This window comes from Apus apus, chromosome 4 (assembly GCF_020740795.1).
Source record: "Apus apus isolate bApuApu2 chromosome 4, bApuApu2.pri.cur, whole genome shotgun sequence".
NCBI lineage: Eukaryota > Metazoa > Chordata > Aves > Apodiformes > Apodidae > Apus > Apus apus.
The window spans coordinates 6,725,367-6,738,779 of NC_067285.1; the positions used below are offsets into that span (position 1 = coordinate 6,725,367).

The 13,413-nt window shown below is 42.0% G+C and overlaps 1 long non-coding RNA gene across 1 annotated transcript in view; it reads right to left on the bottom strand.

The window, feature by feature from the left end:
• Positions 1-6,456: 6,456 nt before the first annotated feature.
• Positions 6,457-13,413, bottom strand: part of LOC127384658 (uncharacterized) — a 32,191-nt gene continuing 25,234 nt past the window's right edge. Inside the window, exon 3 of the long non-coding RNA XR_007889472.1 lies at positions 6,457-7,972. This is a non-coding gene — a long non-coding RNA (uncharacterized LOC127384658). The remainder of the gene's footprint in view (positions 7,973-13,413) is intronic.

Below are 13,413 nucleotides of genomic sequence, written 5' to 3' on the forward strand. Positions count from 1 at the left end.
GCCTTGTCCTGTACAAATCAGAGAGCTGCGTTTTCAGAGAGCTGCTTTTGGAAAGGAATACGAGTAAATTGTTCTTTAGGGATGGTCCAGGTGGTCCATAGGCACTCTCTGATCCATGGAGGGGGCATTATGTGCCCTATAAAGGAGTTAATTCCTCTTAGATAGCACCTGCTGTTATATCACCATAACAATCTAAACATTGTCAGTGATAAACAAGCAAGTCAACAAGTGTGGTCCTTGTGCCACATTCAGTCCTGAAGCCAAACTAAAGAAGTTCAAAGAAAAGTGAAGTCATGCTGGCTTTCATCAAAGCTTTTTCCTAGAAGCTACTAATTTTCCCCAGACAAGAAGGCAAAGACAGCTGGATTGCCAGCAAGATTGCTAGCTTCTGGCAGCATTTTCTTGAATAAATCCTGTCCTTGAATAAATCTGCTCTGAGAGAAGCAGGAAACTCAAAACTTCAAACTGAAATTAGAGTCTTGTTCTTCCTAAACTTGGATACATCTCTCCAAAAATAAGAGAGAAAATCCTTTAGAAATTCTAAGACATGGACCAGAAGCTGAGGAAATTCTGCCAAAACTGTGGACATGAGCTCCTGCTCTATTGCAACAGCCCGTGGAGAAGCCTCCTTTCACCTGCAGAGCTGAGAGCAGCTCTCAGCACATCTCAAACATCTCTTGGAAGTGGGTGATTTTCTTGCACTTGGATTTAGAGGAGATATTTCTCTGCCAAGACCTGGAAGCAAAACAGGAGGTGTCAAACACGTAACACTCATCACTATATTCCCATCTAGGTTCATCACACAGGCCAAGATTTTGCCTTTTCTTTTCTTTTTTTTTTTTTTTTTGATAATCACTTTTTCTTCACAACTCAGTGTTCTCAGATTAAAAGGATTGGTGTAAAAAATCACCTTGATGAGATGTATGCACCTGTTTCTCAATAGGCACTAACTATTTAGTGCTTCCTTGATGTGAGATTGTGAAATACCTAAAACAAGGCCTGATCTGGCAAGATAACAAAGGTGAATTCCTGTTGAGAGCAGTGGTAATTGCATGTTAGTGCACACATCGTGTCCAAAAAATGCATGGATCAGAAAGCAACGGGGGATGGGGTTCAAAAGGGGATGAAATGGGAAGTGATCATCTCAAGCTTTTTGATATGACATGCACAGGATTTACCCAGGTCAGAGCAACCTGATGAATTCACTTGAAAGTTAATCTGCTTGGAAGCTTCCCTTCATCCTAGAGAAAGCACAAGGGATCAGAAAAGGGGTTCTTCACAGATAGTGTGATATTCAGCTCAAGCAATTCTTGAAGAGCACAGGAAAAAGGAATGGCTGATGGGATAAGGGTTAGGAAATAATATCCCCTGTACATCCACCATCATTCCATATACAAACACAGGCTCATATAAATTCACCTGCAATACACTTTGAAAAATAATGTTGCTTAGATCACTGCATGAGACACAAACTCCTGAAAACTGTGTTTTCTTTAAAAGAATTTGAACTATTTTTTTAAAATAAATATGCATGCACGTAATGATGCAAGTTTATCCTCCAATGTGTGCATTTTTGTGTTGGTCTTTTGAATTTGTTTAATACTAGGATGTTTCCAAAACTCCCGAGGACCTAAGGTACATATTAATGAAAAACTGAAGTTAAACATCACTTGGGAATGAGTGAAGGTTGAGGGTTTTCTAGTCATTCTCAGAGTATATATCCAAATTTGTTATGAAATGTTGCTTTTCCAAGTTGCCTAGGCTGCAGGAGTGATCTGTTGCTTCCTTCAGACATTCCTCCCATGTAGATTTGATACATGATTTGCATGGCTTTTGGAGGCTAGTAGCACCTTCTCAATAGAAATGTATTTTCTATTCTTGCCCCCATTCCCCATTCTGCACAGGATGCCTTCATACGATTTTTAGGTAAGAGAAATCTTTAACTGGGCTAGGGGTTTGGTTTTCTAGGTTTTCTTTACCTTTTTCTGCTTTACCTTCCTGACAACCCCCAACAACATGCTAACACAATGCAAAGCCTGCATAGCTCTACCTTGCATCCCTGTTTTTAGGGATCATGAGAAGTGAGCTGATGCCTGACTCTGCAACGTAAGGAATGAGGTGATATGCAGTATGATACCAGGCCCAGCTGCACCAGCTCCATCCTGGAGCCTCAGATCATGGTTTGTCTATGGCCAGTGCTCAGCTTTCTGGCTGGGAGTGGGAAAAAGCCTCAGTAGAACTTGTCCAGGCAATGGCTACTCTTGTTTCTTCCCCAGGTTGGAGGAGCTCAGAATCCCACTGTCTTTGCCTGCAGGAGTCTGACACATCATATCCCAAGCAGCCAACATAAAGCCAATGTGAGTTTTCCTTCAGTGGACGGACCAGCACTTAGAGAAAAATGATTGTAAAGTGATGCTCTCTGTGTTGATCCCATTGAAAAGCCTTCTTTGCGAGTCTCAAGAGCCCTGATTTCTTTTGGCATTCCAGGAGGATTTTGCATCTCAGTCTAGACACACTTCATCCCTCTGTGTCGAGAGAGAAAGCCTTTTGAAACTGCCAGAGCTCCTTTGTTTCCCTGCCCTTTCCCTGAAGGACTTTGGTGCCTGTGTACAAAATAGGATAGGCTAGGATGAAGGTGAAGTCTTCGAAGCTCACTCTTTCCCTATCAATTTTTCAAGGTACAGGCTGTATATATGGTGTTCCTAATCTCTTTTTGCTTCTTGTTTCTTAATGTTCTCTATTAAAGTAAATAAAAGCCTGTGATCTGGGGTTCTAGTTCTGCCTCAGCTGCTCTGACATACTGAGAACCTCCCCTCATCTTTCTATTTCCTACAAATACTCTTTCGTTTGTGCAAATAAATCATGTAATGTCTATACAGTGCATAAAACATCACTCAGAGTTGAGACTAAAATGCAAATCACTCTCATTTCCATTTCCCTGGATGAACTCTTCTACTCAAGAATCAATCTTGTAGGGTACAAATACCTGCTGCCAGAATTTCTGAGTATTTCTGATGTCAAAGTGAGACCTGATTATAATTATTTAATGGGGTTTTTTGGTCACACAACGGCCCACATGTGCAAGACAAAGAGAACTTTTAAAGTCAAAGGCTTTACAGAGTAAAGTAAGCTACTGCCATGACCCCAGGAGACCTGACAGCCATTGGGGCTGGTCCCATCATTGTGTTGGGGTAATTTTGCAGTAGCTAAGTTAGCAGCATCTGGGATGCTACAGCAATGCAATGTACTTTATTATTTTCTTACCTTTCTGTACAGTCCTCCTGAAAAATGACACAGAGGGTGACTCATCACATCTGCATGAAGTTATGAAAAAAGTAAGCCTTGTTAACCTGCTGTTTGAAAACCAGAACTCTTTTATCAGTTCATATAATTGCTAACCCCTTATTCACTGTTCAACACTGAAGGGTTCTTTGCCTCCTAAGATCCCACTAATTGCTGACAGATTTGATTTCTCTGTGACAGCAGGAGTCCTGTTTCTGGCCTTTACATCAAGTAATTGCTTTATTTTTCTCCCTCCGCTCTGAAAAACGGAATTCCCTTCTCCCCTGCTTGAACCTCTGTAATGACTTCTTTCTATGTTATTAAATCCTTGCCATTTAAATCACATTTAGAGATGTTTTGAATAACTGATTCCAATTACTAAGGCTCTTACTAAGGAGCAGCTGAAAACGCAAGTCATTACTTGCCCATAGACAAGCAGCTACACCTTGCAGCAAAGTCTCTGGTGGACTCTATTTTATTTCTACTCAGTAAGGTGCAATTTATACTCACAGGAGGCGGGTGTTCAACAAATATACAGCTGCTGGAGTTCTCATAACTCGTCGCTTGTGCAAAAGAGAGATCTGATTTTACATTTATTTTATAAATAGCACTATTCCTTAAAGAAATCATCCGGTCCTTCCTGCAGTGTCTCGGGAAGCCTGCTTGGAACAACAGTGGAGATGAGCAGTTGACCGACAAATGACCCACGTAAGGTTACTATCCCCAGATCTAATAAAAAAGCATGGCAGGGTAAAAGGAAACATGACTACAGGTCATACATTCCTTCCGTGAAGTATGATCAACTTCTGTTGTTCTTAACGTTGTTTTTTATACAGGTCACGATTCCTTGAATGCACTAAGAACTTCCCAGCAATAACAGTTTAGCTCAGTTATAAATCATACTTGTAATCATTAGCGCCTTTGTAGGAAAAAAAATAAGAAATATATGTGCCAGGAGATGACTGTTTGACAAATTACTGCAGGGGCTCAGCATAATAGCTTTGCTGATACAATCAACATTGAGCCATTATGAAAAAAAACCCAACAGATGAAGCAACTTCCAAGCTGTTTATGAAAAACAGTGCCCTGTCAGTGGAAGGAGCTGACGTTTCAATAGTGAGCACAGAGTTGTCTTCACAAACACAGGCTCAGTTCCTCTTCACATACAGTTACTGCTGTGGCACGTGTAAGCAGTTAATAAACGAAGAGGATTCATAATAACTGATGAATTTGCCAGTGTCTCTAACTCGTGGGCTTCTTAGCAGTGTGAGTGCTGCAAAGAGAATCAGCTCTGGCTGGATCTGTGGTGGAAGCCACTGCTTGATGTACTGGGAGTTGTGGGCAGGTCCCAGCTTCTGCTGGTGCAGGCTGAACTGGTGCCTTGGAATCTGTACAAGAAACACACAATCCCTTCTCTATTTGTATATTAACTTTCAGCTGCTTCCTTCAGTCTAGCCCTGATAATTAGCCCTGCTCATATACGCAAAGGCCCCAGTTTACTTTTGACCAACAGAGTAAAACTACCACCAAGTGGAATAAAAGGTATGCTGATAAAAGCACAGCCTGACCACTGAGCTTGCATCAGTGGTCAGGACTTCTGCCAGCAAAGCTAAGCCCTAATAAGGATCTCTCCTTTTTCCAGCCTTGACAGCACAAAAACCAGCACAAGTCTTTAGTTTTTATACCCTGAGGCTGCATATGTGCAACAGAATTTACCTCACCATATGCAAAGATTGTTTTCATGCAACACTCTTTTGCTTAATGAGTAGATACATTCATGCCTTAATATTTTATTGTATTTGTTCTGGAAAGTTATTCAGTGCTGTATAAGGTGTTGCTATATTTTAGTTGGAAGTATATTGTGCCTCTTCAGATTGCCTAAAAGTGCAAGCAGAGCAGTATCTGTGCATCTCCTTATAGCCATTGCTCTCTTTTTCATGCTCAGAGAGACACAACTGTTTGCTAAAGTCCAACCTCACTGCCACTGAACTAAATGAGCATTTTCCCATTGACTTCTTTAGGAAAAGATATGGATCCAGAATCCAACTGCCAGTATTAATACTGCCCCAAATATACCATTTTACGTATATAAAATTGTAGTTGATGAGCAAATTAAACTACATGGGTTCATTTAGTATTCAGAGACAACCTTCTGAAATGTGTAAATTAAAATAAAAATCAATTTTTATGAGGCAAGGGAGCTGTTTGGTGGGTCATTTGTGGATGCTATTCACAGCTTTCCCTTCTAAAGCATACAAATAAGAGAAGGTTGAAAATACCTGCTGTTGTTTCAGAAAAACAGTCCTTTATCAAGAAATGCAATAGTTACAATGCTCATTTTGTTGCTGCGAGCAAGACCAGTATGCCCTGTGAAGTGGTCGGTTGTCTGGAAGGCTCTGGGCTAACAAAGGGACTCACCTGAGCATAGTGAGCACAAGTCAAGATGGTTCAGTGCTGAACATCCTGCTTTTACGTGTTTTAATTAAGCCCTTTACTGGTTTTAGTTAGAGATGCCAGTGAGAATCATCTCCCAGTTTTGATCTGCTCTTTCCAACGTGGTAGCAGCATTTGAAGGGCTCTTAGACATTTCGCCCTGTGAAAATAATGAGTCAGCATTTCCAGGGGGGCTGTTTGTGCACTTTTTGTCCATGTGGGAAATAGCAGAAGGGCAAAATTTTCCCTACCATCCTGTGCAATGCCCTGGGAAGCAGCAGACTGGAAATGAGTGCCAGAGCTTGGGAGCAGCCTTGCCATGCCCTGCTCCCCAGTACGCCAGCCTGGAGCGCTGCCAGCTCGGCGCTGGAATGAGTTACGGAGCTGTACCTTGGGATACCTGAAATTAGCCCCAGAAGGGCAGCCTCTCCAGAATGTTTTAGAAAAGAGCAGCCACGTTATCAAAAGAACCAGGATGTCAAACTTCACTTTTGAAAATCTCCCCAGGAATCCCATCTATCTGCCTTTTTAGTCACTTTGAAAGTTGGTGATTAAATCCATACTTACAGTGTGATTCTCCCACACATGGGGAGCAATGGGAGCTTTGTCATCACCACTAATGGGGACAGGATTGCAAGGAATGAAATATGCAAGGAGTATGCAAGGGGGGAAAAAAATAGGCTTCAAAATCATCAAATGAAAAGAGCCAGCAGAGTTTTTAATTTTTGTTCATGCTTTAATTACTGAAAATGATAGAAGCACTTTGCCATTTTTAAAATGGTTCAGTTTAAAAGTGTCTGGGGTTGTTTGTTTGTTTCTTTTGAGAATGATTTAAAATAACCAAGAGATATAAATCAAGCCATGGTTTTGCTTTTCTTTTCTTCTGCAGCTGCATCTTAAACAACCAAACAGCAGGGCAGCTTCTCCGCAGCCTGAATCCACACGGAGCTCTCTGGAAAGGCTGGTGCAGGATGACCTACAGGCTGTGCTGTGATGGAGTAGTCTCACCACACACTGGATGCCCTTCTGGTTAGGGGGCCCACAGAGTCTCTCCAGGAGGTTAATTCCCCATTGCTATCTTCCTGGGACCTTTCCCTCCTTGGGTGAAAAAAGAGCAGTGCTGAAAGCTGAAGGATAGCTCAGATTTTCTGGTTATTTGGGGTAAAATTCTTACATCTATACTGGAGCATGAGTGGTTGTGCAATCCATCATTCACACCAGGGATGAAGTTAAGCTTTACTGTTCTCCTTTCTTGCTTCTGGAGTCCTACCCACACAGTGACAGCTCCCTCAACACAGCGCGTGTGTGAGGTTTTTTTCATCCCCTGGCACATTTGACAAAATCACCTTTGCGGATATTTCACATTTCTTTTTTTTCATTCACGTGACACCTGAGCTTTATTTACTTTTGAAATAAGTCATCTCATTAACAGAATTCATTATCCATGATTACTGTCATGTCATTCCAGGAATAAAAGGAATGACAGGAGAAGCATTCCATGGCTTAGATGGCAGCATAGTGAGCCATTGTGCCGCAGCCCTGCAGTGATGCCGTGCAGGGCTATGCCAAGGCTGGCAGAGACCAGGAGCATCAATGAGGTAATAGCCTTAATCTCTGAGGGGAGGATTATGTTGGGCTGCACTGCAAATACCTCCTGCCCTTAGCAGGATAATACTTCAGATGGAGCCATAAATTGTTCAACAAATAAGGACAGGTGCTGGGAAGAGGGTGAAAAAAAACCCCTTTGATGCCCCACCGTTATCTCTAGATAAGAGGTGGAAAACCTGTTGTTCTCTCTGCTAAACTATTACCACTCTTTCTCTATTTATTTTTCCAGCATGGCATGGCCAGCCACTTTAAAATGAAGCACATTGCCAGTAGTTGGGTCTCTTCTTCACAGCAAGGCTATTTGCCTTTGTTGACTAAAGAAGCGCTGGTTGTAGATATGACATCAAGTGATCCTGGACAAGGCGCCCCAGCCAAACTGTCCCACCTCCCTGTGTGAGCTCCCTGCTCCATGGAGTGCTGTGGCTCATCTGACCCTGGCTTGACTGTGCTTTTCACCATTTTCCTACTCAGAACTGCAGTTCATTACTGTCCATGCCATGAGGAAGTTCATAACGGCACCTTTTCGTGTTTTCATGTCCAGCTGAGCCCCTTGGATCACCTTGACCGGCTTGAGAGGACACAAGCCATCCAACTGCAGCAGATGGATTTATCTCCTTTTGGTGGTTTGCCTCCTATCCTGCAGCAGGTCCTGACATGAGAAGGAGAAAGTGAGAAATCTCATTTACTAGGAAAAAAAAAATTAACAATACATTTTTAAAAGTTGGCCCACTTCCCACCACTTCTGCCATAGGATGTCAATGAATTTCATCACAGAGCTGGGCAAATGGCATTACTCTCATTGTACAGAGGGTAGATATGAGATGACCATTAAAAATCTGAAAGCAGTGCTGAGGCTGGGATAACTGTCTCATGGCTCCTGGAAGCTGTTACTCTAGCACAAGAGAGCAGCAGAAGAGAGAGCATTTGATGGCAATGTGCAGACAACCAGTTCAGGCTAAATATCACAAGAGATTTGCTCCCGAACACGCACTGAGTTTTACAAGCACATTTTTCACAACCCCAGCACTTGTCCATGTTATTATATTGCTGTTTTCCCCACTGCTGGAATTTGCACTTGATCCAAAGGCACATCCAACCACACAACAAATCAGCAGTGGATTATGAGTGGGAAGCAATGTTTTCAGCCTCATGGGATCTTACTGGAGTCTAGCTGGGAAGCTTTGTTTTGGACCAAGTTAACATTAAGTTATGTTTGCCTGACTTCTCAAGGAACTGAACTAGATTTCCCCCATGTACCCAGCTGTAACTAGGGGGCCTGTTCTTTGCCCAGATGACATATCCCATGATGCAATGAACATCTTCTTTCTCTCCATGTGAAACACCTTCTTTTGATTAAAAACGTCTAAAGGAACATTTCCAGGTCCCTGGATTGACAATATTGGAAAAGTTTTGCCCATAGAAAATTCCAGAATCCCCAAACACTGTCCCATTTTGGCATCACAGCCAAAAATATTGAACTTGCCCATCAGATGGAAATTCCTTTTAGAATTTTATTTGAGCTCAAACTTGTTCAGCCCTGAGAAATGGGAAGAGAGACCTCTTTTGGGCAAACTCTTAGCAACATGTGATCTAAAAGAATGTTCATATTCTGGTTCTGACTCCACCCCCAGTGATGCCAATGGGAGCCTTGAGTGATTTTCCCATCCCAGTGGTCCTTCCTATGTGCTGAACCATTATAGGCTGGAGGAGAGTCAAGCACACAAAGTACTTGAGGATGTAACTAAACAGATTTGACTGCCAGAAGCAATGGAACAATACAAATCTTGATTTACCTTCTTGCACTGGTTTGATTTTTTGATTTTGTTTTCTTCCTTCTCCAGGAGCTGTGTTCAGTCCTGTGCCAGGCACCTGCCACTCTTCCTTGCAGAAGAGTTGACCAGCAGCTCTCTACCAACTGATTTCACCATTTCCAGGTCTGCATCTTCCTTTCCATAAATTAGTAACATTTTGTTCTCACTTTTTTCCCCACAGAAATGCCTGATGTCCTTTGTTAGAGATTTACAGTGTTCTCATAGTAATTGAAAAGATCAGGGGAAAAAAAAAGTCTTTCCTTTCTTTCCTATATAAAACTGACTCCCCAGTTTATAGAGGAACTGGGGTCTTTTTGGAAGTAAAGGGGAACATTCCTGAGTTAGGATCACAGGGTCTGGTCTACACTGCATTTGCATTTACACCAGATTAACCACTGCTGAAGGTGATGTAAAGGGCCATTATGGTAACTGTAAATTTAAAGCCACCTTAGCAGAAGTGAGAGAGGGTTTTGCAACAGGTTGTCTCTGGTTATCCTGCAGCCAGGTGAGGAGAGCCCAGAAGAAAGCATGAGCTAGTTAAAGTTGCATTACAACATGAACCCCCCCCTCCAAATAATATTGCAACAAACTACCCTGTGCATCCTTCAGTAGGTTTTCAGGAGCCTTTGGAAGTGTTTTTATCTTTCTGCCACTCTGATTTAAGATACAGTGTTACTTAAAACCCCTTAACAGTCAAAAGATGGAAAAAAATATTCCGTCAGCCTCTGCTTTTTATAAAAATATATCAATTTAATAACTTGGTTTAAAGGAAAACAGAATGATCATGTTAAAATACTGCCAAATTTATAAACTTTGACAGTCCCACATACTGAGATGAACAGGCAAATTTATTTAATAAGAAATGAAATACATTTTCTCCCTGCATTCACTGAAATAAAAAGACAGACACATCTGTCCCAAATTTCTTTTAAGGAACAGAATGGCTGCTAGTAAGTAGAAAGTAGTGCCTTTCTGCTGGCTTACCTCAAGATAAATTTACAGTTTCACTGTAACAGTATCAGAATTCAAAATGTAACCAGTTCAAGTAGAAGATCAAACATTTCTGCCCACATTAACTCTTTGATGGCCAGGTCCAATATTGCACAATGAAAGTTGGGGATGTAAAACGCAATAAAGTTCACGCAAGTTCTTGCTGCTCTCCAAGCTGAAAAATCTGTAGGGTCTGTTATATGGGGTTGGCACATTCCCACAGAAATATGTGGTGAGTCTTGTTGAAAGTTACCCTAGCACAGGAGTTATGGATTTACCTGCTTTTTGTGAGACCGTTGGCAAGATCTCACTACCTCATAGTCCAGTAGCTGCTTAGAGACCTAAAGTGCCATCTCAGAGGTAAAAAGCCTCCCAGGTGTACTTCAGTGCACGATACTTGTGCAGTTAGAGTACTAACTGGTTTCAAAAGTATTTCAGGAAAGGCATGATTCTTCTGTCATCTGACCTCAGGGGTGGGACAGACCACTCTCACCCCCAAACAGTGCAGAAAATGTAAAACTGTAATTGGGGCTCTACAAAAGAAAAATGGCATGTTCTTCAAGACAGAGAACAGTTGTCCTTCTCTATCACAACAGGTAGAGCTATTACACAGTCTCCCTCCATCTTCAGAAGAAGGGATTTATGCAATGTCCCACAACAAATGAAAAATCCTTCTTTAGGAACTTCTACTCTTCTCCCACATCAGACACTGCGTCTTGATCTAAAGCCTTTGTGCTTCTGAGATGGCATCAAGGGGATACCAAGAAAAAATGGCAAGGAATTTCCTTATTTCTGAAGGCAGAAGCAGATCATGCAAGCAGAACAGGCACATCAGCAATTGTTTAGTGTAGTGTGGAATTTCCTCTGTGGGGAAAGGACATCTACAGACTCCATGCTTCAGGGACCTGAACTTTAAGAAATCTTTTACAAACCGAAGGCAGGAGAGGTGTGCCAACACCTAGTTATAATGGTGAAGCCTCCTAATGAGAACCAAAAAGGGGCTTACTGGAGGTAAATGAGGGTCAGCTAAGGGGGCTGTAGCTCCTCATTAGCACTGTCTGATGAAGTCTTTGTTTGTGGGTTGATGTGACCCAGCCTGGCTAGGCTGCCTGTGCCTGGCACACATGCACTTTGTGCTGGCCAAAGAGCTCTTTTCTGGTCCAGCCTGAAACAGTTCTGCAAACAAGGCAAGCTATATGAGCAAAAATCACTTGATGCCAGTATAAGCTGTGTTTTCCTGAAGCTTTTGCCAGTGTGAAGTGTTCTTAAAAACTGTAAAAATAAAAAACAAAAAATGTCACACCCTTGGCTGGCATTGGCACATCTGCAGAGGTTTTAAAGATATACTTGGCCCAGGTTTGCTTTTGCTGGATAAGACTGTACCAATGTAATTGAAGAATGTTATGTTAATAATAAATGTCATGTTCATTAACATTTTTAACAACATTAATAAATGAGAAACTGTCAGACTAGTGTTACCCTGAGCAAAGACCATAATAACACTAAGTGGTAACTCCAAGGGACTACGTGAAAGCAAGAAGCTCTCTTCTGGTGGAGGTGCAAAGTACTGTATATTAAAAATGCAGCAATATATCTCCTAATTTTGTGAAGAACAACTTTGAGATAGGGCAGGTTACTGAGGGCAGCATCCAGGACATACAATGAAAACAGAAAGGGGAAAAGAAATGAGCTTGTACTATCACAGGTTAAGGTCTTTGAATTCCCAGAGGATACTTACTTGCTATGAAACAGAGATAGGGTATGTACTTCCCTACTGAGAAGCATCTAAAGTGATTTTAACTGCCACAGTGAAATGAAGACTTCCATGAGAGTCCCAGGGGAAAAATTAGTGGCCAAAAATATACCCGGCTGGGACAACACATGTTCTCCAAGAAGTAGACAGGCCAGACTCTGCATCTGCCCAAGAAGTCTGAATAGAAACCCTTGAAAACTAAAATTAAAAAAGTAATTACCTGACTAAGGGTCACAGAATCCATTACTTTGTAGCCAGGACTCATTAGAATAAGAGAACATCAAGGCAGATACGACAAGAATGACCTGCCACAATCCACCTAAACCACAGCTGCGTATAAAAATGTATTATTTTATTCTGTGGAGCTGCCTGATTTTCAGAGCATTGCTAGTACTGGGGTACAGCTTTGCTCTATGGCAGATACTAGGGCTATAAACTGGGGAGACTAAACAGTTGTGATTCAGAATAGGCCATTTGCCTCACTGCATTTGCTATTTTGAGGTTTGGAGGGGAGAGGATTTAAATATATTTTAGCACCATGGTTTTTCCTATTCAGCCAGCACTTTTTTCCATAATTGCTTGCAGGTTAGGAGGATATTTGGACCCTGACCAGACAAAGCTCATGAGTATTTCCAAGTCAAGAGCTTGGAAGTCAATAGGATTTACTCACCTCTTTGAGAGCTTGAAGGAGCAAGGGAGGCAAGGTTTGTAGGGAGAGGTAATGTATTTTATGAGGAAACTGATATCATTGGAAAAAATGGACAAGCTCTCACGGACACAAGTTCCAAGTACAAGCCCCATCAACAGCTTTCCTTTCTGGTGTGGATGAATTACTTGATTCACACCTTCTGTTGCCTTGAAACACCTCAGGGCCAGTTCCCTCCCATTCTCAGGCACTTGGCTGCTGTGCCTTTTCCCACAGCTGTGTCAATGAGATCCAAACTGCTCTCCTGACATACCTCTCTTTTTCTTTTTTTCTGGTTGTTTTCTTTTTTTTCCTTTTTTTTTTTTTTCCTCAGGGCATCTGAGGCACCTCCTGAATGATGTGCCTATAATTCAGGGGGATTTAGGACAACTGACGTGTCATGTAATGTTACACAATTACATCCCAGATCCTGGCTTTCAACATCTAAAATCCAGCAAACCGACATGAGGTGATTTCAGGCTGAGTTTCTTTGTGGTTCCATTATGGGGTTTTTTTGGACCACGATTAGCTGTAACAGAAAGCAAACCTAAAAAAAAAATAACAATCTGGCTCTGAGTTCTCTGTATACTCAATCCTCTAATCCACCCCCTCATAACCTGTTGTATCACACAGCCCTTGGTGTAGGTGTGTAGTTCAGAGCTGATGACTGAACACTATTGTGTGAACACCCACGCAGTGCTCACAGACACACGGATGCTGCAGCTCTTCCCTCTGCACAGCATCCCTCCTCCCCCCACACCCTTTCACCCCATCTGTGCTCCCTGTCGTACCCTCCAGTGCAGGGAATTGGTTCTACAGACCAGATTGTTGCCTGTGCTCCACTCCCTGCT